General features: G+C 44.7%; 1 protein-coding gene across 2 annotated transcripts in view; it reads left to right on the top strand.

The window, feature by feature from the left end:
- Window positions 1-2,619: 2,619 nt before the first annotated feature.
- Window positions 2,620-25,401, top strand: part of LOC116943181 (uncharacterized) — a 108,342-nt gene continuing 85,560 nt past the window's right edge. Inside the window, exons 1-2 of one of the 2 annotated variants that reach the window (XM_032955813.2) lie at window positions 2,620-2,945; window positions 22,229-22,555. The gene's annotated coding sequence lies outside the window, so the exon portion shown is untranslated. The remainder of the gene's footprint in view (window positions 2,946-22,228; window positions 22,556-25,401) is intronic. The other variant, XM_032955815.2, reaches the window with a different exon arrangement.

Here is a 25,401-nt window from a genome sequence, read left to right as displayed (position 1 = left end):
ACGCATTGCCATTGCAATTACCCAAGAAAGTGGGCAATGGCTAAATTTGTCAGCTAATGTAAATGGGTGACAATTACCTGAATCCTGCACTGAATAGCCAGCAGGTATGGACATGTGCAACCGGGATTACTTCAGAAAATGTGTTACAGTGAGGGAAAAAAGTATTTGATCCCCTGCTGATGTTGTACGTTTGCCCACTGACGAAGAAATGCAAATCAATTCATAACATTTTTGACATGCGTTTTTCTGGATTTTCTTGTTATTCTGTCTCTCACTGTTCAAATAAACCTACCATTAAAATTATAGACTAATCATTTCTTTGTCAGTGGGCAAACGTACAAAATCAGCAGGGGATCAAATACTTTTTTTCCCTCACTGTAAATCCTTACAAATGTCGAATTTGTAGGGATTATTATCTGTGCGATGTCTTCAAATTTTCCAGAGTTTGAAAAGCAGTGAACTTTAAGTCTTGTTTAGCGGACTGAAAATGCAACAGAAGGGGAGGGGGGGGGGGCTGTTTTATTGTAAAGAGATGAATAAACATCCAAACCCATAATAACTTAAGCAAAACCCTACAGTGAATGCTTCCGTGTTGTGATGATGTGCATACACCTCGGACTTGCAGTCCGGAGGTCATCGGTTTGAAATTGTAATAATAATAATAATTACTTATTTATCCAGGAACGTCATACTGAGCCCAAATGACTCAAATTCAGGGAGTTTCTCAACATTCGTGTGATCCACCAATCCCTGCTGCAGGCGCGCGGAGCCACCACCGCGTGGCCAAGAAGACGATGCCAGTTCCTTCAACCTCCCCCGCCGCCTCTTTCCACCCGGCAGTATAAATGGGTGGCGCACCACAATCAATCGGCAGCTTGCGTGCGGTGGGGTAAAGTGTGGGTGCGCCCTCCTCTACCAGAGGACGTCTGGCCAGCATGGAAGAGAAGGCCAAAGACCCTCTTTCGGGGCTCTCTGGAGCTTTCGCCAGTGAAGACCCTTCTCCCAGCAGTGGTGTGAGCAAGCAATCGTAGGGTTGCACCTTTGCCTTATATCGTGTTAATGAGTTGTGAGGATGCCGTCTGTGGACGTCAAATGGGGTTGTTTTTGTTTAATCGTCTTCCTGTGGCCCATAGGCTTCATAATGCTGCTTTATAACCCTACAACTGAGACACTCTACAGCTGCAAAGAGTTGTTTGGTGTTTGAATTGTCTCCTCTCCAAGCAGCCATAAGCGCGTGGTGGATGCAGAGTAATTTGATCACAAGCTGGGGTCGGGTGGCCTGTGTGTGTGTGGATTTGTGTGTTTGCCTGCCTGTGTGTGGGTTCGTGTGCATGTATCTACGTGTGGGGAGCGGTAGGGTAGTGGTTAGCGATTCCCGCTCGCGGCCAACACCAGTGACGATTACCTGAACCGGTCCTGAGCCTCACCCTAGGTGGACTCAGCCTCAAATGAGTACCTGATGTGGTGTGTAAACATCGCCACTAGGGAGACAAAGGCGGCTGGGCGTGGAGTTGGCCACCCACCCCCTTACGTGCCGTGCCGGCCCTTATAGATGCTCACTAACAGAACTTGTCCCAACACCCTGCCAGGTTATATGGCGGATCTTTGGACTCACATCGTAAACTGGAATCCCATGGTGAATTGGGCTTCCATGGTAAACTGGACTTCCATTGTAAACTGGGCTTCATGGTGAGCTGGACTTCCATGGTAAACTGGACTTCCATTGTAAACTGGGCTTCATGGTGAGCTGGACTTCCATGGTGAACTGGACTTCCATGGTAAACTGGACTTCCATGGTAAACTGGACTTACATGGTGAACTGGACTTCGAAGGTAAACTGGACTTACATGGAGAACTGGACTTCCATGGTCGGCATTCAAATAACAATAAGAGCCATTGTTTTTGAATTTCGTATAACAAAAAATTCTGTACTTCAATGCAAGTGGTGAATACGAGACGGCGGGGTCCTTACGGAAGAACGGTTACGAAGCGGTCCTTGAAGAGCCGCGTGCAGGTTGCCGACCCCTAGGTTAGTGTGTCACCGTGTCTGTGTGTGTCACTGTGCCTGTGTGTGTGTCACTGTGTCTGTGTGTGTGTCACCGTGTCTGTGTGTGTGTCACCGTGTCTGTGTGTGTCACCGTGTCTTTGTGTGTCACCGTGCCTGTGTGTGTGTCACCGTGTCTGTGTGTGTGTCACCGTGTCTGTGTGTGTGTCACCGTGTCTGTGTGTGTGTCACCGTGTGTGTGTGTCACCGTGTGTGTGTGTCACCGTGTCTGTGTGTGTCACTGTGCCTGTGTGTGTGTCACTGTGTGTGTGTCACCGTGTCTGTGTGTGTGTCACCGTGTCTGTGTGTGTCACTGTGCCTGTGTGTGTCACCGTGTCTGTGTGCGTGGGGCTTGCCACACACAGACACGGTGACACACACGCACAGCACCCGATTGTGCGGGCCCGTTCAAGCCCTCAATAGGTGCTCGCTAACCGGCACTTGCCCCCAACAGCCTGTGTGGTCTATAAGGGGAAGCTCTCTTGTGTATCTCTAAATGTAAGTGCCTGGCTGTGGGGGTGAGTGGCTGAGAGCTGTGTGTGCTGGGCGGGCCTGCCTCTGGGATAATTGGCAACTGGTTTCCACTTTGCAGGGTAGGGCTTTTGGGACAGTGCAGAGGCAAGTTTGGATTGCCTGTGGTAAGGGGAGCACACACACACACATATCAACACACACACAGGCCACTACGAAGTTGTTAATAATACATAGCCGCTTGCTGTATGTGGCACTATATACTTGCGGGAATATTCAATGCCAGGATTGTGGAGAGCGTAACTGAGTTTGAACTTTAGAAATGGGGAACTTGTTAATCGGAGTGTAAGTTTATTGTTACGGCCGGCTTAGCCATATATTTTTTATAACTTTCTCAGGTGATACATCGGGAACACATCCCCGTGTGCCGGTAAGTAGGTGTACAAAGTACGACTCGGTGGTGCTGGTGCTGGTGTATGTGTAACTCGTGATGTGCAGCATGCACGCATAGTTTAGCGTTCACGAAGCTATCTCTACTATGGTTATAATGTATCGCTGTTGTATGTGTTTTGATAGACGTGCCTGTTAATTAACATTGCTTTATTAGCTCTTGCGATGTTCATTTGCGACGTGCATACATATAGACTGATACCGCGAGTATTGCTATGTCGGTAATAATCGTTTACAGGTTATATAACGCAAATGCACTATGCCTGCCAATAACTCGCCTGGCTTTTGGGGCTGGCCATAAGTGTGTTGTAACCAATTTTTTTTTTACGTAAAAACAATCCGGTTGAAAGGTGTTTGTCGCTCGATCTGGCTAATTGAGTAAACCCACCCGCCCGAGAGCGGAGTGGCTAGGACATGTGTGTGTGTGTGCACGCGTTATGTTCGTCGCTTGCCCAAGCCGTGCTTGTGACGCACGCGCTTCCTGCTGCCCTCTTGCTGTTAAACTCCACTTGACGAGAGGGCGCTGATCATGATGTGCTGCCCCCTGCACTGACTCGTCATGCTCTCTCGAACAGTGGCAGTAAACCAAGACAGCCAGACTTTCCCTCTCTTTCTCCACCTCGTTACAAGGTGCGCGCGCGCGTGTCCGTGTGGTTACTCTTGAGTCTTGCCACACAGTCGCTGCCACTTAGCCACTCACACGTTGTGTTATCAGTCTAAATAAATAATTGTAAAAACCGAATAAGAGTCCATTGAGACCGAAAGCTTTGGTTTTTAGAGGAGACCTCGATTAGAAACGAGTAATAGGCGCTGCGGGTAGCCCGAGGTTCGTGCAACAAAATCCACTGATGTTCTGCACTCCCCCCACCTTCAACCCGCACTGACCAGCGTGGTGAAGTATGGTCAGTCACGTCCCATAACCACATCCAGCAGTGGATTGACACCACGGGTGCTGTAGATCTATGCGTGCTACCTTAACTAACGGCTGATCTTGAAGGCCGTTTTGTGCATTGTTGCTGGGACAAGATTTCCCCAGGAAGTGTCTGCAGTGTTTTTGTCCGTTCTCCTTGGGGGGGGGGGCGGGGGGGGCCGTCTTCCAGGGGCACAGGCGCCCGTGCATTGTCCCTTTGTTGGAAAGAATAACTTGAGCGCTATTGTTAGCACAACCTTTAACCATTGTACACAAGGGACATTTATTTTACATCCAATTCTGCTTAGGGTTAGTGTGGTATTTTTTTTTTCACTGGCTGCCACTTAAGGATACGGGGTGGGATGAAATTCTAGTACTGTTCTGGGGCTATTGAATGTCTTGTTTACATCCGCGTTTTATAGGTTTCATGCTGGAATTATCTTTCTGGGAAAGGCAAAAGATTTTGCATTACGTTTATTGGTGTTTGGTGAGAGAGAGCAGGGGCGCAATGGTGAGCGCATTTCACTGTGAATCCTGCAACCTCAGTTGGATTCCCGGTTACGGCTAACAACTCACACTGACCGATATGGTGATGTACAGTGAGGGAAAAAAGTATTCGATCCCCTGCTGATTTTGTACGTTTGCCGACTGACGAAGAAATAATCAGTCTATGATTTTAATGGTAGTTTTTTTTTTTAACAGTGAGAGACAGAATAACAACAAAATCCAGAAAAACGCATGTCATAAATGTTATAAATTTATTGGCATTTTAATGAGGGAAATAAGGATTTGAACCCTCTGCAAAACATGACTTAGTACTTGGTGGCAAAACCCTTGTTGGCAATCACAGAGGTCAGACGTTTCTTATAGTTGGCCACCAGATTTGCACACATCTCAGGAGGGATTTTGTCCCACTCCTCTTTGCAGATCTTCTCCAAGTCATTAAGGTTTCGAGGCTGACGTTTGGCAACTCGAACCTTCAGCTCCCTCCACAGATTTTCTATGGGATTAAGGTCTGGAGACTGGCTAGGCCACTCCAGGACCTTAATGTGCTTCTTCTTGAGCCACTCCTTTGTTGCCTTGGCCGTGTGTTTTGGGTCATTGTCATGCTGGAATACCCATCCACGATCCATTTTCAATGCCCTGGCTGAGGGAAGGAGGTTCTCACCCAAGCATAATGTTTCCACCTCCATGTTTGACGGTGGGGATGGTGTTCTTGGGGTAATAGGCAGCATTCCTCCTTCTCCAAACACGGCGAGTGGAGTTGATGCCAAATAGCTCCATTTTGGTCTCATCTGACCACAACTCTTTCACCCAGTTGTCCTCTGAATCATTCAGATGTTAATTGGCAAACTTCAGACGGGCATGTATATGTGCTTTCTTGAGCAGGGGGACCTTGCGGGCGAGGGGGTCAAATACGTATTTCCCTCATTAAAATGCAAATCAATTTATAACATTTTTGACATGCGTTTTTCTGGATTTTCTTGTTGTTATTCTGTCTCTCACTGTTCAAATAAACCTACCATTAAAATTATAGACTGATCATTTCTTTGTCAGTGGGCAAACGTACAAAATCAGCAGGGGATCAAATACTTTTTTCCCTCACTGTACGGTCAAACAAAGACAAAGATCCCCCGTATAGCCCTAATAGACTGTTGGGGCAAGTGCTGTTAGCGAGCAGTAATGAAGGCCGGCACGGCAGACGAGGAGGTGGGTGGCCAGCACCCTACGCCCGACCGCCTTGTCTCCCCAGTGGCGATGTTTACACACCACACCAGGTACTCATTTGAGACTGAGTCGACCTATATAGTTTGACCTGAATGGTCAAACGACCTCCCATGACACACGACGTGCAGTGAGTGGTCTTCATCCATCGGTGGATTGGCTGCAAATTGTCATTTGGTGTTTTGTTATTATGCTCACTTGTGTGTGGCTGGTAAGTGTTGCCGCTTGTCGTGGATAATGCAGTGCTTCATATTGGATCTTTAAATACCGCTTTGCCACATTATTACCACTGTGGTATTTGCTTAGCACGTGTGTTGCATGGCTCGGACTGAACTACACTTCCCAGTTGCCTTGAACCTTTTAGAATGAGCGCTGGATAATCGTCCTGGTGCCCATCGCAGCGCTGTATTAAAAAAAAAAAACACAAAACGTGCCTGTATATCTCAGATTCAGAATATTTATTTTCACTGGAGAAATCCGATGAGCTATAAAGCTCCTTTTTCGCAGATGTCCAGTAGATATATTTGTCACAGATATCTATCTTATCGAGTGATGGAGGGGGCGCCCCCCCCCCCTCGCACCGATGAAGGCTGCAGGCCACCCCTCATACATTCTTCTTGTCGACGTTTGTTGTTCAATGTTGACTGTGTTAAGTGCCCCCCTATGTTTTTGTTTATGCCTCCCGTCTACAACAACAACAAAAACGGTGACGCTTACAGGATTCCTCTATACTGTACTGTATTCTAGTATATTATTGGAAGCTGTATTTCACAGATAAAAAAAAACAAATTCACGTGAGAATGTTTGTAAATTAAACGGAGATTGATGCAAGGGCATATTGGAAGTGAGGCACTAAAACAACAGAGTGGGGATTGTCCGTTATTGGGTGAAAACGCTGCACTGAACTGGGCACAAACACCGAGAAATGCGAATTAAATTCGCGGGACTTTTTTTTTCGTCTTTAAAAAAAAGATATATATCATATACGCCCATGAAATTTCAGCGAACATCTGCAGGAGTACTTTTACCATACTTGGTCGTGATTCTGGTGCACATATGGAGACTGTTTTAGCTGCTTGCCTAGTTCCGGATGGAATGCCAGGGCTGTGTGTGGGTGGGACTGGCACTGCGTTGGCCAAACACCAAACCTTGTATAATAAACCTGCCTAGTGGGTTCCACGAACGTGGGGGTGAAAACTGTGCCCGTGGAATCGTTTCAATGGCTGATCGCTTTGCCCCAAAGTTTTCGGAGCCACGTTTGAATGACTGTTTTTTTTGGCTCGTATGTCTGCAACCTTTACATTAATTTGTAATAATTGTATCCCTTAAACGACACCAGATTTTGTGCTATTATAATATCGAGCATGAGCAAAGCATTTTCTTTTCCGGTATTTTCCGCATGCCGTATTTGACCTCGATGTGACATCCTAGGCATGTATATAACAAAAACTCAACACATTGGTCAATAACACCGTAGCCTCAAAAAATAAAAAGTAGATACTAGGCAATGTTTGGGACAATGGCTCTTCTTTGCAGCATATAGAGAGCCCAGAGAGCTAGAATGGAGTCTTGGGCATTTGACGACTAACATTCTTAAAGGGTCTGTCAGAAACAACTATTTATTGTGTAGGTGTGTAGGGTGACGTGAGTGCTTGACTACAGTGAGATGCTTTATTTAATTTGGGGGTGCTAGTGGGTAAATCTTAGTCACATGTATATTGCACAAATTACATGTTATCTTTAAAACTTTTTTGACTGCAGGAATTCATATCCTACGGTTCTTTCGGTAAAGTCACGTCATTTTACTGAAATAACCATAGAATACATGTTATCTGAGTGGTAAAGTGTGGATAAACATAATAATCAATCAGCTTTTGTGCAGATGCTCGCTGGATTGTTACACCACAGCGACACGGGTGATGGTGACAGCTTTGGAAGGATTACATCCAGCAGTGGATTGATCGTGGCATATGATGGAGAAAAGTGCATAACAGGTTGAATTTGCCAAAACTTCTGGGTCACTTCTCTTATCCATAGAATGTTTGTGTAGATTAATGACAATAGTTCCATATAAGAGGTCTAAATATGACGGACCTTTTTATGTATATGCATGTTTCAGAATAAGCTGAACAACGAAAAATGGACAAGTGAGAGGCTGATATGTTTTTGTGCTGTTGTTAGTAACCGCCCGAACATCACCTTGCTACATTGGATAAACAGATTTGAACCTGAGTAAAGGTAACAGTTCAGCACTGACATTACTTGCTCATGGTGGAAGTGCCGCCACTAGAGAAAGCTCCAAAGAGCCTCCTGAGGTAGTAATTAGCCCCTTCTGCCATGCTGGCCATATGTCTGAGAAGTGGTGGGCGTACCCACACTTTACCCCACCATTCATGGCCTGCTGTGTGTACAGAGGCGGGAGAATTTCAGAAACTTTCCCCATTGTTTCAGCCGCCACGCCAGGCACAGCGACCTATTGATTTCAAGTCCAGAGTGCTAACCCTTTACACCAGGGTAGCATTCATTATTCTCAGTAACTACCCACACTCAAACGCAAGAACTCAGTTCTCTGAGATCTCTGCTGCCTCGTTTCCTCGGGGCCTGGCTCAGTGCTGGACCCAAGAGTTTACGTTTTTGCAGGAACCCGACTGAGCGGAACCAATCGCATGGAGGCACGTCACGACATCGCATGCCATGGGCTCCCTTCGTGACCTATGCCACGCTCTTGCAACTGGGCCGACCCCACGTAACCAGTTGTGACATCACAGGGTCAACAAGGGAGTGACTGATGAGCGTGATCGGAACGTAACTCGCTCAGCCTGACTTCTCAGCTGTGTTTGTTTTAAGAGCGCACTCATGAATTGCATAACCAACACATTTCGGCTAAATTTAGTTCAAGAGTTTAGTCTAACCCATTTGTGCATTGTGTCTTCTTTGAAAAAAAAGCAGCGCATTTGCCATTATTTCCTAAATAGCGTGTACTTAAACAAATTCCAGCTTTGATTGGTCCAACAATGACTCAAATAAAAGGCGAAATTTATGAAAATAATAATAATACATTTGAACTTCAATTAGTTTAAAGCGATTCATTTAATGTTAAGCATACAAACTACGTTGTAATAATTTTTTTCTGACCATATTCCAAACAACACGCCGTACGACCTGAACACGTGCCCTAGGGAGCTTCACTGCACATCCGCTAAAACCTACCAAGTCTTGTGACTTGCGCAACCTTCTGTGCTAGACCTCCTCGTGAGTGAAGGAGGCCATAGGCATTGACCTCCTGGCTGTAGCGGATTGACAGCTGCTGACAAGTGCTAGGAATTTGGAAGGAAACAACTCGAGTGTGAGATTGTGGCAAACCCCTTGCATTGGCACAAGCAGTGGGCTCTTTCGGCGTATGTTCCAATAACCTGTTTACATTTCAAGTAGGACCAACATCTTGCCACAGCGTTTGACATCGTTGTTTCTCAATGCTGTGCCAATGTGCATGGAAAATTCGCCAACAACAGACGCCTTGGTTTTAGTGAGAGCTCTAGAACTCAAGCAGTCGGGGGTAAAAGTACGCTACGCACCGTATTGTATGTAAGCAGTACGTCTGTCACTACTGTACCAGGTCAAGTCAAAGCAACCCCCCCCCCGACTACTCGCATGAACAATGCTGTGGCACTCAATATTCTATCACGAAAAAAGTGCGATTTTCCCACAAAATGGTAGTAATTGTATTTGGTCGCAGACAGATGATGAGCTGACCAGGATTTGGACTCCACAAACTTTGCGATTGCGAGCCAGCTGTGGAAACGAACAGTGCCACCCCAGCCAGGGCTGTGCGCATGAAGGTGCCAACTTTTTTTTTTGCTGCACGTACCGTAATTGCCACCGTGTTTTGGAGAGGGGAGGGATACAAATGGTGCGCACATTTGAAGCACAAAATTATCTTGCCTCGTGGCACTTAATGGCTTATTGTGGGTGCAGCCGCCGTAACGTGACGCAATCGATTGAGGTGGGACCCCGCAGACTCGGTGAGCTGCCACGATGTTCCAGAAATAAGAAGTAGTTAATTGATGGCAAAGATAAGGCATGCTATACTCTGGCATTGTTCTTGGCTCGATTGAGTGAATGTATTTGCATTATGAACGGTTCCACTCCTAAGAAGAATACTGTAGCTCTAAGAACCATAATTTGTTGTGATAATAGACCCCGAAGAACAACATTTTAACACACTTTTCAGGGCTATATTGTGGCTTTGCTCTCCAACACACAGGTGTGCTGTACTAGTAACGAATTGGCATCTTCTGGTTTAATACGTGACAACCCTTACTAGTTGGCTGTGTCGGGTGGTGGCGGGTTTAACGACACTTTCTTATATTTACGCGATTTAACCCCCCAAAAAACCTGTATTATGGTGGCCAGTACGTAGTAATACAAAAACATAGGTCCCTTATCTACACCTATCGGTGTTTTTAGTGTTCTGTATCCACTTCCATTTGTCAGTTGTCTGGACACATGCACTGATTTTCTTACAAAAAACTCAAACAGGAATTTTCCGAACATTCCCTCCACGGACTCTTTGAGACACTGGGTGAACAATGTTACCGGCCTTTAAACAGTGTCGGATTAAGCTAGTGCGGGGCCTGTAGCAAATGTTATAAAGGGGCCCCAAAAAACCCCAAAATATTACAACACAAATTTTAACTTGCATAGTAAGCTAATTGTATTTTTTTTCATTTGCTATACAGCCAGATAATAAGACAAATCGCTAACCTTAAACACCCAGTCGTTCATTGAAGGCAGTATAGTACTATAGTAATTACTAGAGCAAGTGCAGAATCACTGAACCGGAATTGATAGCTTGAAAGCATTTAGCGCGGGGCCCTTGAAAGTGCGGGGCCCGTAGCATTTGCTACTTTTGCTACTAGTGTAATCCGGCACTGCCTTTAAATAGTAGATTCTATTCGAGCTGGGCTCTCTAATTTATTTTGGTCACGCGGCCCAATGGCAGCGTGTCCGCCACTTGTTGCAGAGGTTCGCGGTTTGCATCCAGCGGCCGCCCTGGTGGATACTGCGGGGGTGTAAGAAGCACAGCAAAATGCCCTTGGTGAACGTTAAAGATCCTCTGACATCATTCGCAAGAGTAGGCCAAGGTGTGTCGGCATCAGAGTCAAACAATTCAATTGGAATTTACATGTCAATCATTGTCCCTCCCCCTCCACACACACCTGTGATAACCTGATGGACTTAGTGAGGCTTTACTGGGTAAACAAGGAGAAAATAAACTCTACTATTTAGCTCTTCCTTTCTACAGGTGCTCGAAAAATCGGATAATAACACAAAAGCCTCGGGTGCCACTGGACAGGAAAAGATGATAGGCGGGGCTGGGAGACATAATTTGCATGATTGCTCTGGGCGTGGGTTCAAGGGGGTTCCCCGTCCCAGCTCTAGATCGTATTTAACGTTAAACTCATGTCGCAGTACAGGGCAGCAAAACTTCACGTCTATCCGTCTTCTTAATATTGTCATCTGTGCCAGCATTTTAAAAGCAACCCCACTATCCAAGACGTGTGACTTCAAGTTTCACACTAGAGTACTGTAATGTTTGTGCTTTTGCTTGGGTAAACGAGTGACCCCAGAATCGGGTGCAAATGAATGCTATGGTTTATTTCACGTTTTCACACTCGGATTTAAAAGAAATGTTCAGTCATTTTGCGCAGATAAACACTTTTCACAGGGAGGTTGGAGTGTTGAATTAGCACGCGCTGAGAATCTGGGTTTGGAAGCTGGATAGCCAACTGCAATCAGTCCGGGCTCTCGATTGTCTGTGAGGTGATGTGGTCTCAGCACAGTCGCGAACAACTGCAGACAAAACGAAAGTCACGTGAAATTTAGTTTGGCATTTAATTTGTCTACATTCCAGGTGTAATAATTACTGTCGTGCTATGAACATAACATAAGAGTGTAAAACGTGTGTTCGTGACAATATTAATTAGGCTCGTGTGACGTTAAACCGTGTTATTTGGCATCAAAAAGATCATTTAAATATTTGTTGTGAATTTAAAGTTCGCAGACTTGATTCTGAGCCATGTTGTTGGATAAGAATAATAACACAATTTGTATTGATAAATCCAACCACATCTAAAGACAGACACTCTGCAGAACAATGGGACATGGACATCCAGGGAGCAGAAGGGGCATATAATTTATTTACTCACTGGGCAGATCTGCTCTTATGCAATTACATTTTTTTTAAATGTGATGCGTATGTGCTTTGTGCATTTTTAAGAATCCAGTCGGCAGCCAGGCATAAATGTGTTGTGACCCTTGTCACCATGCATCACTTCCCGTTGTTATATGTTGTAAATGTAATCACGGTGAAAACCCTGAGATGGAAATGTGTCGCCTGGGATTCTCATCAAATTTAACGCCGCATTGCAAGTGGCGAGGAGGTCCAGCAGCAGCAGCAGCAGGCCTTCACCGTGACTTTAAATTTGAACCACGTGGGAGCAAAATGCCTTGAGTAGAATGCGTACAGATCGGTTTTTAACGTTCAAGGGACGTATTAAAAGTCAGACTGGAAGAAAAAAAAACACCCAAATTTTGAACGGGTCGGGTTTTCAAAATTCGAACAATGCAAAGGAAATCCACAGCGCTTGGTGAGTCAAAATAACACGCCCTCACATAAATTTCATACTAAAATGCTTACAGAACACAGCACTGTTCTACATTGTGAACACGCCAAATGCAGCGTTCAATACAGAGCACATGCGAATTATTAAGTTGTAATACTGTACAATGTATGGATGTATGTTGAAATTATTTCGCACCGTACGTAGCCAACCGTGCTAATCGGAGGTGTTATTTTGAGTGGCACACTTTGCTCTTAACCCCCGATGACCTGCGTTGGATTCCCGGCCACATCAAACATCAGTGGCGTGTGATATCTGAACTGTTCATGGGCGCTGCCTTTCACCCATCCGCACTGACCGGGCGTGGGGAAGTATGACCTCAACAACTCCCACGACTGACACGGCGTGGGAACTGACACGGTGTGTGTGCGAACTAGTAACGAATTGACACGTTTTGTTTACGTGACAAATCTTACTAATTGGCTGTGTCCTGTGGTGGTGGGTTAACGACACATTTATATTTGCGCGATATAACCCAACAAAACCTTTATGATGAACGGTGTGGGGGACGTCTTCGTCCAGCAATGGGTTAATGGCTGTAAATTATTTTCTGATTATCAATATTGTATAATGTTTATTTTCATAAGAACAAAAACTGCAGGGGAGGGCCACAGAGGTGTTGACGGCTGTGGAGATCACTTTTCTGGTTTTGGGGAAAAGAACACCTTTATACACTTTTTTATAATTCAAAATTTCTAAAGACTAATGAGGAAAGAAAGTTTCATAGATGGAAAAACTACGCATAAAAGTAATCACTTATACTGATCGTTGGTTTTCAAACTGATTAAAGGTATCCGTGTAATGATCCACCCCATGCTCACCCGCCGATTTGGTGTGCAATTTGGTTGTGAGTCAAATGAGGAATAATAGCAACCTCTTCTCGACGGCAGAGATTCTATAATATCCATTAAATAGAACACAGAAGATTTGAAAAACACAACTTCAGAAAAACGCTAATTCACCACACATATCGTGAGATTACGAATCGATATTGCTGAAACAATGCATCATTTGGATCTCTAATAAAGGGTGTTTAAGGACTGAGCAGCATTATTAGAAAGCCACTAGAGCTATGGCACTTTTAAATCTAGATTGAAAACGAATTTATTTACAACTGCTTCTTGTGTTTAGTTTGTTGTCCTTCTCCCACACATCCGATTAGCACATACATACATCTCCAGACAGTGAGGGAAAAAAGTATTTGATCCCCTGCTGATTTTTTACATTTGCCCACTGACAAAGAAATGATCAGTCTATAATTTTAATGGTAGGTTTATTTGAACAGTGAGAGACAGAATAACAACAAAACAATCCATAAAAACGCATGCCAAAAATGTTATAAATTGATTTGCATTTTAATTTCTTGTAGTTGGCCACCAGGTTTGCACACATCTCAGGAGGGATTTTGTCCCACTCCTCTTTGCAGATCTTCTCCAAGTCATTAAGGTTTCCAGGCTGACGTTTGGCAACTCGAACCTTCAGCTCCCTCCACAGATTTTCTATGGGATTAAGGTCTGGAGACTGGCTAGGCTACTCCAGGACCTTAATGTGCTTCTTCTTGAGCCACTCCTTTGTTGCCTTGGCCGTGTGTTTTGGGTCATTGTCATGCTGGAATACCCATCCACGACCCATTTTCAATGCCCTGGCTGAGGGAAGGAGGTTCTCACCCAAGATTTGACGGTACATGGCCCCGTCCATCGTCCCTTTGATGCGGTGAAGTTGTCCTGTCCCCTTAGCAGAAAAACACCCCCAAAGCATAATGTTTCCACCTCCATGTTTGACGGTGGGGATGGTATTCTTGGGGTCATAGGCAGCATTCCTCCTCCTCCAAACACGGCGAGTTGAGTTGATGCCAAAGAGCTCCATTTTGGTCTCATCTGACCACAACACTTTCACTCAGTTGTCCTCTGAATCATTCAGATGTTCATTGGCAAACTTCAGACGGGCATATATATGTGCTTTCTTGAGCAGGGGGACCTTGCGGGCGCTGCAGGATTTCAGTCCTTCACGGCGAGGTGAGATCTTGCATGGAGCCCCAGACCGAGGGAGATTGGCAGTTCTTTTGTGTTTCTTCCATTTGCGAATAATCGCACCAACTGTTGTCACCTTCTCACCAAGCTCCCTTTAAGAGTGTGCTCCTAACCTCAGCTCGTTACCTGTATAAAAGACATCTGGAGAAGATCTGCAAAGAGGAGTGGGACAAAATGCCTCCTGAGATATGTGCAAACCGGGTGGCCAACTACAAGAAACGTCTGACCTCTGTGATTGCCAACAAGGGTTTTGCGACCAAGTACTAAGTCATGTTTTGCAGAGGGGTCAAATACTTATTTCCTTTATTAAAATGCAAATCAATTTATAACATTTTTGACATGCGTTTTTATGGATTTTGTTGTTGTTATTCTGTCTCTCACTGTTCAAATAAACCTACCATTAAAATTATAGACTGAACATTTCTTTGTCAGTGGGCAAACGTACAAAATCAGCAGGGGATCGAATACTTTTTTCCCTCACTGAACTTCTTTCGCACCATATGTAGCCAACCGTGCCAGAAGCACATCTGAAAGCGTGCGATGCAGTGACCGTCTTTTTTCGATGGGTCACCAAAAGCCGCTGCGAGGATGACTGAATGTCGCGTGATGGTTTATGATCCTTCACGAGATAGGCGTTGGCAGTGGTGCACATGTACAATTAACAAAAAAACTCAGTCGTCAACAACACTCTTTTACGTGCTATGTGAATAAGGACTCTTGCCCAAAATGGCACCTATTCTATATATATGTTTTAAGTCCACATTATTAACAAGCGTTTAGAGTGTTTTTGTGACTTGACATATGATTATTTTTCTACTAGTAGGCGATGAGAATGAAACCCTTATAAAATCAAGAACACGTGTATAAATTGATTTAGCCACATATATAACGAGATTTGTCAAATTATGTGCATTAAGAACCATATCAGAATGAATGAACACAAATCCCACTTGCTGGTGCTGTGCCCATTTGTTATTGTGAATGAGCTGTGCACTATGTGAGGCCATACCCAGCTACAACGATGACTAGCATTTGGAAATGTATATAACTAGTAGGGTTAATTGTATTAATTGACAGAAAATTGTAATGGATTTCTTGTTTTGTGGTCGAGTACACTTGCCCGGCAAAAATATACACGGAAATTTGTTTTCAGATATTAAACAAAAAATATATTTCGGGTGCTCGGGGTCTTTATAACTGAAAGGAACAATCACTCATCTTACTGCAATTTATATATTTGCTCAGTTAAGTTGAGTTGACTTACTGTTCAAAAAAGATTTGTGTATCTTTAACATCCGCTACTCGCGACTTGCACTGTGATCTCTGTGTTGTGTTTTTACACGAGTTTCTCATGATGTACATCTGTAAATTGGGTTGATTTGTCATATCTACTTATTTATACATAAAACGTACATGCGCTGTGTCTTCAAAAAATTTATTCAACAAAGTAATCATGCTTTCGCTTTGTTCACGTACATTCCATTCACAAGCTGAATACATTACTTTGGAACAACGCAGAAGTTTGTGTTTCACACTGCCAATCTTCCAAACACATCTTTTTTAAAATCAAATAAGCATCAAAAGTTCGCACAAAAACAAGTACTCCGTAGGCATATTTGATCGTCTTCTCTTTCAGCAGTAGACACGGTGAAGTCACGTGTCTCCTACAACCTTTCCCTACATTATTAGGAATTCTTCAGGAGTTTGAAATGGCAGCTGCCTCCCACATGCCGTGTCTGAGAGCAGGAAAATTAATTCGGTCTGAAGGGTGGAAGTGCGAGCCGGCTTGCCGCACGCTGCGAAATAACAAGCGTGAACGACTCCTGTTGAGTCTCATAGATAAGGTGCTTTGTGAATGGCCAGGAATGCGCCTCTCGGGCAGAGGAATTGGCTCATAAATCCATTCTGATGTCTGGCCCTTCAGACCAAGTTGTCTGTGCGCATGGCTGCAGCACACAGTTGTGCTTGTTCTGTGGTTCGGCGCGCTTGTAAGTGAACACGAGCTGTGATTTATTTTGTTCGCTTGAAATGAACGTATATTGCGCTGTCGAAGGTGAACATCTCACTGCGTGACACCTGAGAGCGTCATAGACATGCTGACGCGTGTAACCAATGCACGCTGAGATGCTGTGAGAAAATCAAAGGCATTCTAGGTAATGTTGGGATCAAAACAGGGATGCTCTTCACTGCTGCTGTTACAATGCATCGCGTTGCATTGTGTGTAAAGGTACAATTTTATTATAAATTACATCAATTGTCCCCTGAGAGAAAGAAACGCTCGCTCATTATACTCACTTTGCAGGTGATGGGCTTGCCATTGTATGTTTCACTATGAACTAAGTACACATATGACCACTTAGCTCGGCCATTATGGTTCGTGGGTTGCTTAAGAGTATGGAGTCGTTGCTTTCCACAACGTCTTTTGGCGTTGGACCGTGCATTCTTTAGTTCCTGAAGAAGCTCGCAGCAAAATGTGGAGCGAAATGTCAGACGAACATCACGGCGAAACAACCCGCGGATGTTACGACCGCGACGACACTTCGGAGGGCTACTATGTGGCATGGCCGCGGAAAACCTGCACAGTCAGGCGACAGTGTCGTCTCTTCCTTAATGCAGATGTTGCTGCAGCCTTCAGTTGCAATGCAGAGGTGACCTCTAGGAGTGAGAAGATTCATCCATTAATCGATTAAGATCAGTTTTTAAGTTCACAGATACATGCATTGAAGTTCACGTGTAAGAATCTACGTTTAAAAAAATATATATACATTTGTTGGTCTTTTTGGGATTTTGTTATTCATGTTGCAGTCAATAATCGAGTTTTTTTGGTTAGATCATGTAAATATATAAATGTGTCGTTAAACCCGCCACCACCCAACACAGCCAATTGGTAAGGTTTGTCATGTAAACAGAACATGCCAATTCGTCACTAGTACAGCACACCGGTGTGTTGGAGAGCCAAGCCACAACATTTACAATCTGAGTACGACGTTTCGCCAGTAATTACAACTATCTTCATCAGGCGACAGCCAGATTTGGTGCAATATTTGCTTCGTGTCGTGAGGTGTAGAATATATTTGGAGAAAAAAAGTACACAACATTGTGAACTCATGTGTATGAGAACAGCTGCACCAGAGATACTCACAAAACTCCTTCTAACAAACCCTCCAAGTGGCCTGTTTATCCACTGCTTTTTGTGTTTGTTTTGTTGTCCTTCCCCGACATCTCCGCACCTCCGATTAGCACGGTTGACGACGTACAGTGTGAAATACGTTCAACTCACTTAAGTACATTACATGCCAGGGGGATAACTTTTCCACACCATCTGCTGTGTGATTGGTGTTTTCCAGATGATGGGTCAAACCGATATTAAAAAAAAACGAATTCAATATGAGATGACTATCTTTTGAAAAATTGTCACACGGGCTGAGACCGTCAGTTTAACGAACATGTAGGCTTTCGGGGCCAATATTATTCATAATAGAAGGGGTTTTTTTAGTTTGTGTAAATATTAATGTGAGACAATCAACTTGCTACACTTGACAGATGGGTTTAATCACAGGCAACTGTTAATATTTTAATCCTAACTTAGTGCCCTGGTCACCTTAATCTTAGTGTATTTGACGAAAACATGGAATTCTAGTCAAGTCTTAGTCCGTTGAATATATTTTGTCATTAAAATAAACATATTCTTGGGTATTTCGGTAAAATCACGTAGATAGGTTCAAAGAAAAATAACATCTACGTGACTTTACCGAAAGACCCAAGAATATGAATTCCTGCAGTCACGAAAGCTTTAAGTCAAGATTTAAAATAAACATGTTTTAGCTTTAATGTTAGTGTGTGAGTTTAAATGCAATCCACAGATTAAGACTAGGCTCAGCTTTCACAGATTGTCATTAACTCGACTTATGGCTAAAATAACTGAAATGCGGACCCAATTAACACTGCCAGATTGGAACCCAGGATCTTGGCAGTGCCATATCGGCCCTCTGACTTCTGAGCAACTCGGTCACGATCAAATAAAGCATTTAAAACTTGCATACGTTGCATGCAATCAGTTACTTTGACATGTGCAGTCGCTAGGAAATTACCACGGTGTAACTTAAAGAAAACAATGTTTGAGACTTTAGGAAAAAAACCAAAATCATTTCCGGAATCGATGCACGGACACAATGAATTGTGAGTAGTGAGCACGCCACTCATTTGTTTGGAGAGAGCCCCCTGGACAGCCTTTTTCGGCGAAGTGAAACGCAATCCCAAGTGTCAAAATAGCATCCCACGTAAACCTGAAATGGGGTCAGCTTGACCCTGATTGTCCACGCTCGCTTGATTGTACCACAATAGGCACAGCAGAGCCAACAGGGCGCTTTTAGGCTGCAGTCCCTTCCCGCAGTCTCCGCGTGCAGAGGCGGGGACCTTAGAATCCGCAATTGGTTTTGCAGCTGGGCGTTTGAGCCCTGTTTTAGGGCCTGCGGTTGAGCTGTGTCAGACAATGCGGCGCATTTGGTCAATGGGATATCGAGCGTGACGCCACACCGCACAGCACGGCGAGTGACTGTCCGCCTGCAGGGGCATGGATTCGCTTCCGAACTGCACCCCGAGTTGGAATGTCGTATAACGAAATACGCGTGCGTGCACCCAAATGCTGACGACCACCATTTAATGCGGGGAAGGCAAATAAGATGCTTTTAAATTTATTTTAGGGGCCGTCTATAAATGACGTCACGCGATTTTGGACGATTTTTGACCCCCCCCCCCTTCGTCACACGGCGTCACAAAAAGTCAGACCCCCCTCAAATATGACGTCACAAAGCTCTGCCCCTCCCCCCAAAAAAACATGCTTCAAATCGCTTTAATCTATTGTCATTGTGGTGCGTATTTAATGTGGCGCTGCACTCTGATGTTGTAGGAGAAAACATTTATGAAAACGTCAATTTAATTAAGTAGAACGTGTTTATATTTATTAAAAGTTGCGCATTTTGATGTGACGTCACATTTCTCAACCCCCCCCCCCTCGTCACACATCGTCACACGTCTGACCCCCCTCCCCAGGTGCGTGACGTCATTTATGGACGGCCCTTTAATAGTTTTACACATTTTTATTCAAATTGTGCTATTGGCGTCGCGTTGTACAGTTGACATGAGACTGTCATTTTCATTATTGGAATTATCATAACTAAATTTTTTGTCAAATTTTAAGTGAACATTATTTTGGTGACATAGCTGAGACCATATAAGAATAGGTTTTACCCTTTCTGGAAATAAAACAGGTGTTAAGATGTTAAAACACCAAACTGAAACCTTTTCAAGGAATCATGTGTGCATTAACCACATATAGATGTGGTGAACATGCAAAAAAAAACATAATCTGATATTATATGCATTGTCTTTGAAACTGATTCGTCCACACCAGAGACAGCTTTCGTGAGAGTCTAGTCTCAAACAGTGTCAGACCAGAGGACGCCGAAAGGCGAACAGCACAAAGACAACGCCACTATCAGGACATTGAGAATGGGTCTGCATGTTCACCACAAGTATATGTGGTTAATGCAGGCAGGAATACTTGCAAAAGGTTTCTGTTTGATGTTTTAACATCCTAACACCTGTTTTATTGCCAGAAAGGGTAAAACCTATTCTTATATTCTTAGCTCTTTCGGTAAAGTCACGTTGAAGGGAAACAATAAAATAATAAAAGATATATATTTTTATTTTATATTTTTTGTTTCTCTTCAACGTGACTTTACCGAAAGAGCTAAGAATATGAATTACTGCAGTCACGAACGCTTTAAATCAAAACCTATTCTTATATTTTGGTAATGGAAAAGGAGGTCTCAGGATATAGCTTTGCTTGAAAATCCATTTTAAAGCTAGACGGCCTGAGACCCGGATTCAAACCGAGCGTCTTGGTGGAGTTGGCTTGGGGCTCTGTTCCCCCTGCCGTCCAACCATCTCCATCAAATGATAAAGAGAAATGCAGAAGACCCAGTCTGGTAGCTAAAATCGGCATACTTTATTTATTAAATATAGAATATACAACATTCATTTTTGTTTACATTTATATATATTTTTTAATAAGTCTTGGGATCTAAACATTTGTCTAATTTAACAAGTACTGTACCTTATTTTAAAAAATCCAAGTAATGAAAGCCATTAAATCAATGAACTTGGCTGAAACGACTGCTGTGTGGGAGTGTAAATTTGGTTGCGATTGTCGTTTCGGTTTATTTACTTCTTTTTTTTTTCAATGGATGCACGATGCGTGGGGAATAGGAGCCGCCGGTGAAGATGTAAACATTGCAAAGGGTTCAGAGCGGCTTTCGGGTTGGGTGGAAGCCTGTCCAGGTCTGTGTCTTGTCACTCAGCCACAGGCACTAAGCAGCTTCCACGGCCAGCTGGAATTTCTGAGTCTCTTCCCCCCCCCACCCCTCTTTCTCACAGCGGTAATTAAAACCAGAGGTGGTGGCGTCCAATTTCAGACCGACGGTTCGTAAGTGACTTTGTAAACTTTAACAAACGGCGTCTAAAAAGGTCCGCGAAGCAATTTCTTACAGATGCCTTCTTCTTTCGTGTGGCTTGTTGCGGAGGTAGGCAACAGCAACCTGATGTTCTGAATCAATGTCTACAGGTCCATTAACCTTTCAACGGGGTTGCTTTTAAGTTGATGAATTAATGACTTGGTCCCAGTAAACACGGAACATTGGTCCAACCCAACGTTGAGCCAACATTGGACCAACAGTTGCAGCCACATGCCAATGTTGGCCGAACGTGACATGTTTACCGGGTTGCCTTCGATCAATGGTCTTGATAGATGTTTTCTTTTGAAAAATCTTGTTACTGTATGGATAACTTGACCGTACGTGTATTTTGTTGGTGTTGTTTCTGCCAGGTTATATTTTGTTAGCCGCGTACACTTAATTACTGTTTAGCGCAAAAGCCACTCAGAAGTGAAACGGGCCTTTCTGTGCACGGGGCGTCAGCCTCCACTTAATAACCGCTCTCGGCTCTGACTGTGTGTGTGTGTGACTGTGAAAGACACCTCTTGAGCTCTTGGTGTTGCTGGCTTGCAAGCTGACCCAGCCTGCGCTTTGCCTTGGCATTGACACAAGAATGCCCTGTGCACGCACGGCTCTGCATCCGCAGCGCTGCTAACTGGTGCCTGCTGAGCGTGGCCCAGAAGCACACACACACAGAGAGAGAAGTCGGCCAGGAAGAGACGGAGTGTGCGTGCGTCGTAGATGCATGGGGAGCGGTGGTGGAGCGGTTAGCGCTACGGTGACCATTATCTGAACCGGTCCTGGACCTCCCCTAGGTCGACTCAGCCTCAAACGAGTACCTGATGCGGTGTGTATAAACATCGCCACTGGTGGAGACAAAGGCGGTCGGGCGTGGGGTGCTGGCCACCCACCCCCTCGTGTACCGTTCCGGCCTTCGTAGGTGCTCGCTCACAGCACTTGCCCCTACAGTCTGTTAAGGCTACGCGCGGGGGAGCTGTGTGACTTTGTCTTTTTCACATGCTCGAGAGAGAAGGGAGAGAGAACTTGGCCGGGAAGTGGCGTGGCGGGGAAAGGGATGGAGCATGAAGGAAGGGGCGAGGCGGCGTGCGTGCGGGAGGGAGGGAGGGGAGTTGTGGGGTGTGGAAGAGAGCGAGAGAGAGAGACAGAGAGAGAGAGGGGGAGGGAGAATTGACTTGAGGGCGCCCCACCTGTGCGGGAACAAGCAGTGAGAGGCCCAGGCGAGTTGTTGGGTCCCCGACCCACCCACTCCGCAGACTTCGATCGTCGTCGGTGACGTAGCGGAGTTTGTGTTGTTGTGGTGTTGTGTTGTGGTGGTGGTGGTGGAGACTGCAACCCAGCCGCTGCCGTCTCTCCCGCGCCCTGTGGTGGTGTTGGTGTTGTACCGTGGTCGTCTCCTTCAGGCGCCCAGGGTTCTCGTTCAGGCGGCGGCAGCAGCGGCGGCGGCTTCGGCTTCTTCGGTTCAGTTTTGGCAGCGCCCGAGGACTTAAGGAGAGCGAGGAGGAGGGAGGTACTGCTCTGGTCGGCTCGCGAGAGGGGAAACGAAACGCGCAAGAAGCCGAGGGTCGACGGACTTCTCCCGCCGTCACTTTTTTGCCCGAGAGCCATGGCCCAGAGCTGAGGGGAGCCCAGAGGTGGAGGAAGAAGAAGAGGTGGAGGAGGAAGATCGTCGGGCCGGGTTGAAGTTGACGTGGAGGCGCTGCTGCTGCTGCTGCCGCTGCTGCCGCCAGGTGAGACTGGGGGCTGACGGGCGACACATTCTCCTCCACGCTGGCCACAGTGCGCTCGCTTTTCTTGCTTTACCGGAATCGTTTGGACACCAACTTGTGCCTTGTCTCCCGTACTCAGTGAGAACAATACTCGCGGCAGTGAGTCAAACGCGCTGGCAATAAGAACTTGTTTTTGTTTAAATATTGACTTAAAACCTTCGTGACTGCAGGAATTCATATTCTTGGTTCTTTCGGTAAAGTCACCACGTAGATTGAAAAGAAATGAAAGAAAATTTAAATTAAAAAAATGAAAATAGGAAAATCTATTTTAAAATTATATTTTTTTAAATTACAAATTAATTTTATTATTTGTATTTTTCCATCTACGTGACTTTACCGAAAGAACCAATAATATTTGTTTTTATTTCCCCCCCTTTAGGGCATTTAATTTACTTTCCTTCCACTTTCTGTCAAGGATTGAAACGTTGAGTGCCACGCCATATATGTTATTGTTTGTTCATTATTCACTGAACTAGCTTTAAAGTGTCTTCTCATAGACCTATCTACACACACACATGCACACGTTGTAAACCGTGGCGTTTGTACAAGCCGCCTGCCGCTGTTGGGAGAGATCTGTTTCTACAGCTTGTTTAACGGAGAGGCTCGGTTGTAAATGTGGCCGCTAGTAAAAGCAGCTGGCATTGTGAGAATTTCGTGGTTGTGCTGTGTCGCTCTCCGATGGGTTTTCGGAGTTGGGGTCGCCACGGGGGGGGGGGGGGGTTATTTTTATTTTCCTGAAGAAGCTCACAGCACGGGGAACGAAACGTCGGACATTGCGCCGAACAACATGCGGGTGACGACCCGAGAACGCATCGGCGTGTGAAGGGATTCATCGGGGGACACGGGACAACTTAAATTATGCAGTGCCACAACGGGCATCTGGTGCTCACTTCTCTCAACACCAGCGCGGCACGTTACCAAATATAGCGGACATTACGGTTTTTGTTGTCAAAGAAAAAAATATTTTTTTTGATTTTTTTTTTTATACAGTGTTTGCTTTATCCCCAAAACTGCGTTCTGTTCCATGACGAGCCGTTTTGCCCTTTGGCATCAAGTTTAATAGAGCGTTACCACCTGTGCGTAAATTCCATACACCACCTACGCGCATTGCCACAGGTAAAGACGTGAGTGCGTAAAGTATTCATGCGTTATTTGTACTGACAAAAATGCTGGGTTAATTGAGGTCCTTTCACCTTTGGCTATGTTCCATCGCCTCAGCATTACTTAAGTGGGGAAAACCCAACCCTTTCAGAGAACTGAAGCTATTAACTATATACTGTGGAAGAGTAGGCCAGCTGTCCTCTGGAGGGGCTCTCTACAGCTCTCTGAGTGGAGGGCCTTCTGCCAGCAGTGGCGTCAGTAAAGATATTTTAGGGCTGCACTTTTTACACTTACCTTCTCAAACACACGGTGTCAATGTATGTATGTTGAATTTCTTTCGCACTGCACATATACAACCGCGCTAATCGGCGGTGCGGACGAAGGACAACAAATGAAACGCAAACCGCAGTTCTAAAGAAATTCGTTTTCAATCTAGATGGCTTAAAAGTGCATCGCTTCATTGGCTTCCTAATATCGGAAGGAAGAGCATCTGGAAGTGCACGATGCAGGTCCGTCTTTGTTGACTTAGCCAAAAGTCTCTGCGAGACAAGATCAGCAAGATATGGTTCAAAATCGAGATATTGTCATAATTAAATAATCGTAATCTGACAACGGTTTGAGTTGGGTTCAACAATACCACGCACTCACTTTGTAGTATGAGGGTTTTATTATTGTATATATTTTGTCATCACTGTAAACATCCACATGTCCGCTATGATGTTGGAGACACGTAATATTGAGACCTCAAAGGGCCGAGTGTTTGCAATCATCTCAATTGTGATTGTTTCAAATTATTATTTTTTATGTGCTGTTTAAGATCCCTGAAGCTTTTCAGTAAATAACCCCCCCCCCAAGTATACAGTACCTGTATAAGGAATAGGTTGCCAAAACGTTAACCATGTTTTTCAAACCTCTGTTTACCATTCATTTATAATGAATTATACCTCCACGGACACTGCTATATGTTTTGAGTGGTACCCCATCACATGTTTTGCCTTTTCCCAGGACCGCTGGTTTGACCCCCATATAATAATAAAAATACCCATAATCTCCAAAACTTAATTTCGAAAAGATTCCAAACATGACCCCTGCTGGGAAAGATCCTTGGATTTACTTGACTGGACAGTACAATATTGTAATCACCTTCTTCACCAAACCGCCAAGCGGCCAGCAACAAACAATACCATGGAAAGTGTAAACAGATGTAAGTTAATCAACACTTCCCTGGGTAAATAGAGGATTGTTAGTTATACAGATTTGTAATACATATTCAACTGCACGTTATAGGCTCTGCAATTGCATTCAAACTGTGGCTGGTAAATAATAATGTGTAAACCACACGTTATTGGCGGGGGTTTGGTTTCAACTGTGAAAGGGGATGCTTCCCGCGTTCTTCTTGCTCGCACATTCTTTGCGTACCCACGAGTCTCTGCACGTCGGCCTCGGTGTTGCTTCTCATCGTCCAAGCAGGTTCCTGACCCAGTAGTTTCTCATCCTCGGCATTGCCCCAGGGGTCAAACGTCGATCTCATTTTTGGTTAAATCGTGTCCGTTTTGCTCGCTCAACAGCATCAAAGCGAAGGAGCCTAGGGTCATCAGGGTGGTCGTCATACGTGTGCCTGACACAATGTATGTTTACTTTTAAGAGATGAGCGTAACAAGAATGATGAATTCATCGTTCTCCTCATCATCATCATCACAAGCCAT

Source organism: Petromyzon marinus, chromosome 17, assembly GCF_048934315.1.
Source record: "Petromyzon marinus isolate PM22_M1 ecotype Great Lakes invasive population chromosome 17, UKy_Petmar_22M1.pri1.0, whole genome shotgun sequence".
NCBI classification, from domain to species: domain Eukaryota; kingdom Metazoa; phylum Chordata; class Hyperoartia; order Petromyzontiformes; family Petromyzontidae; genus Petromyzon; species Petromyzon marinus.
This window is presented reverse-complemented; position numbering and strand designations above follow the sequence as displayed.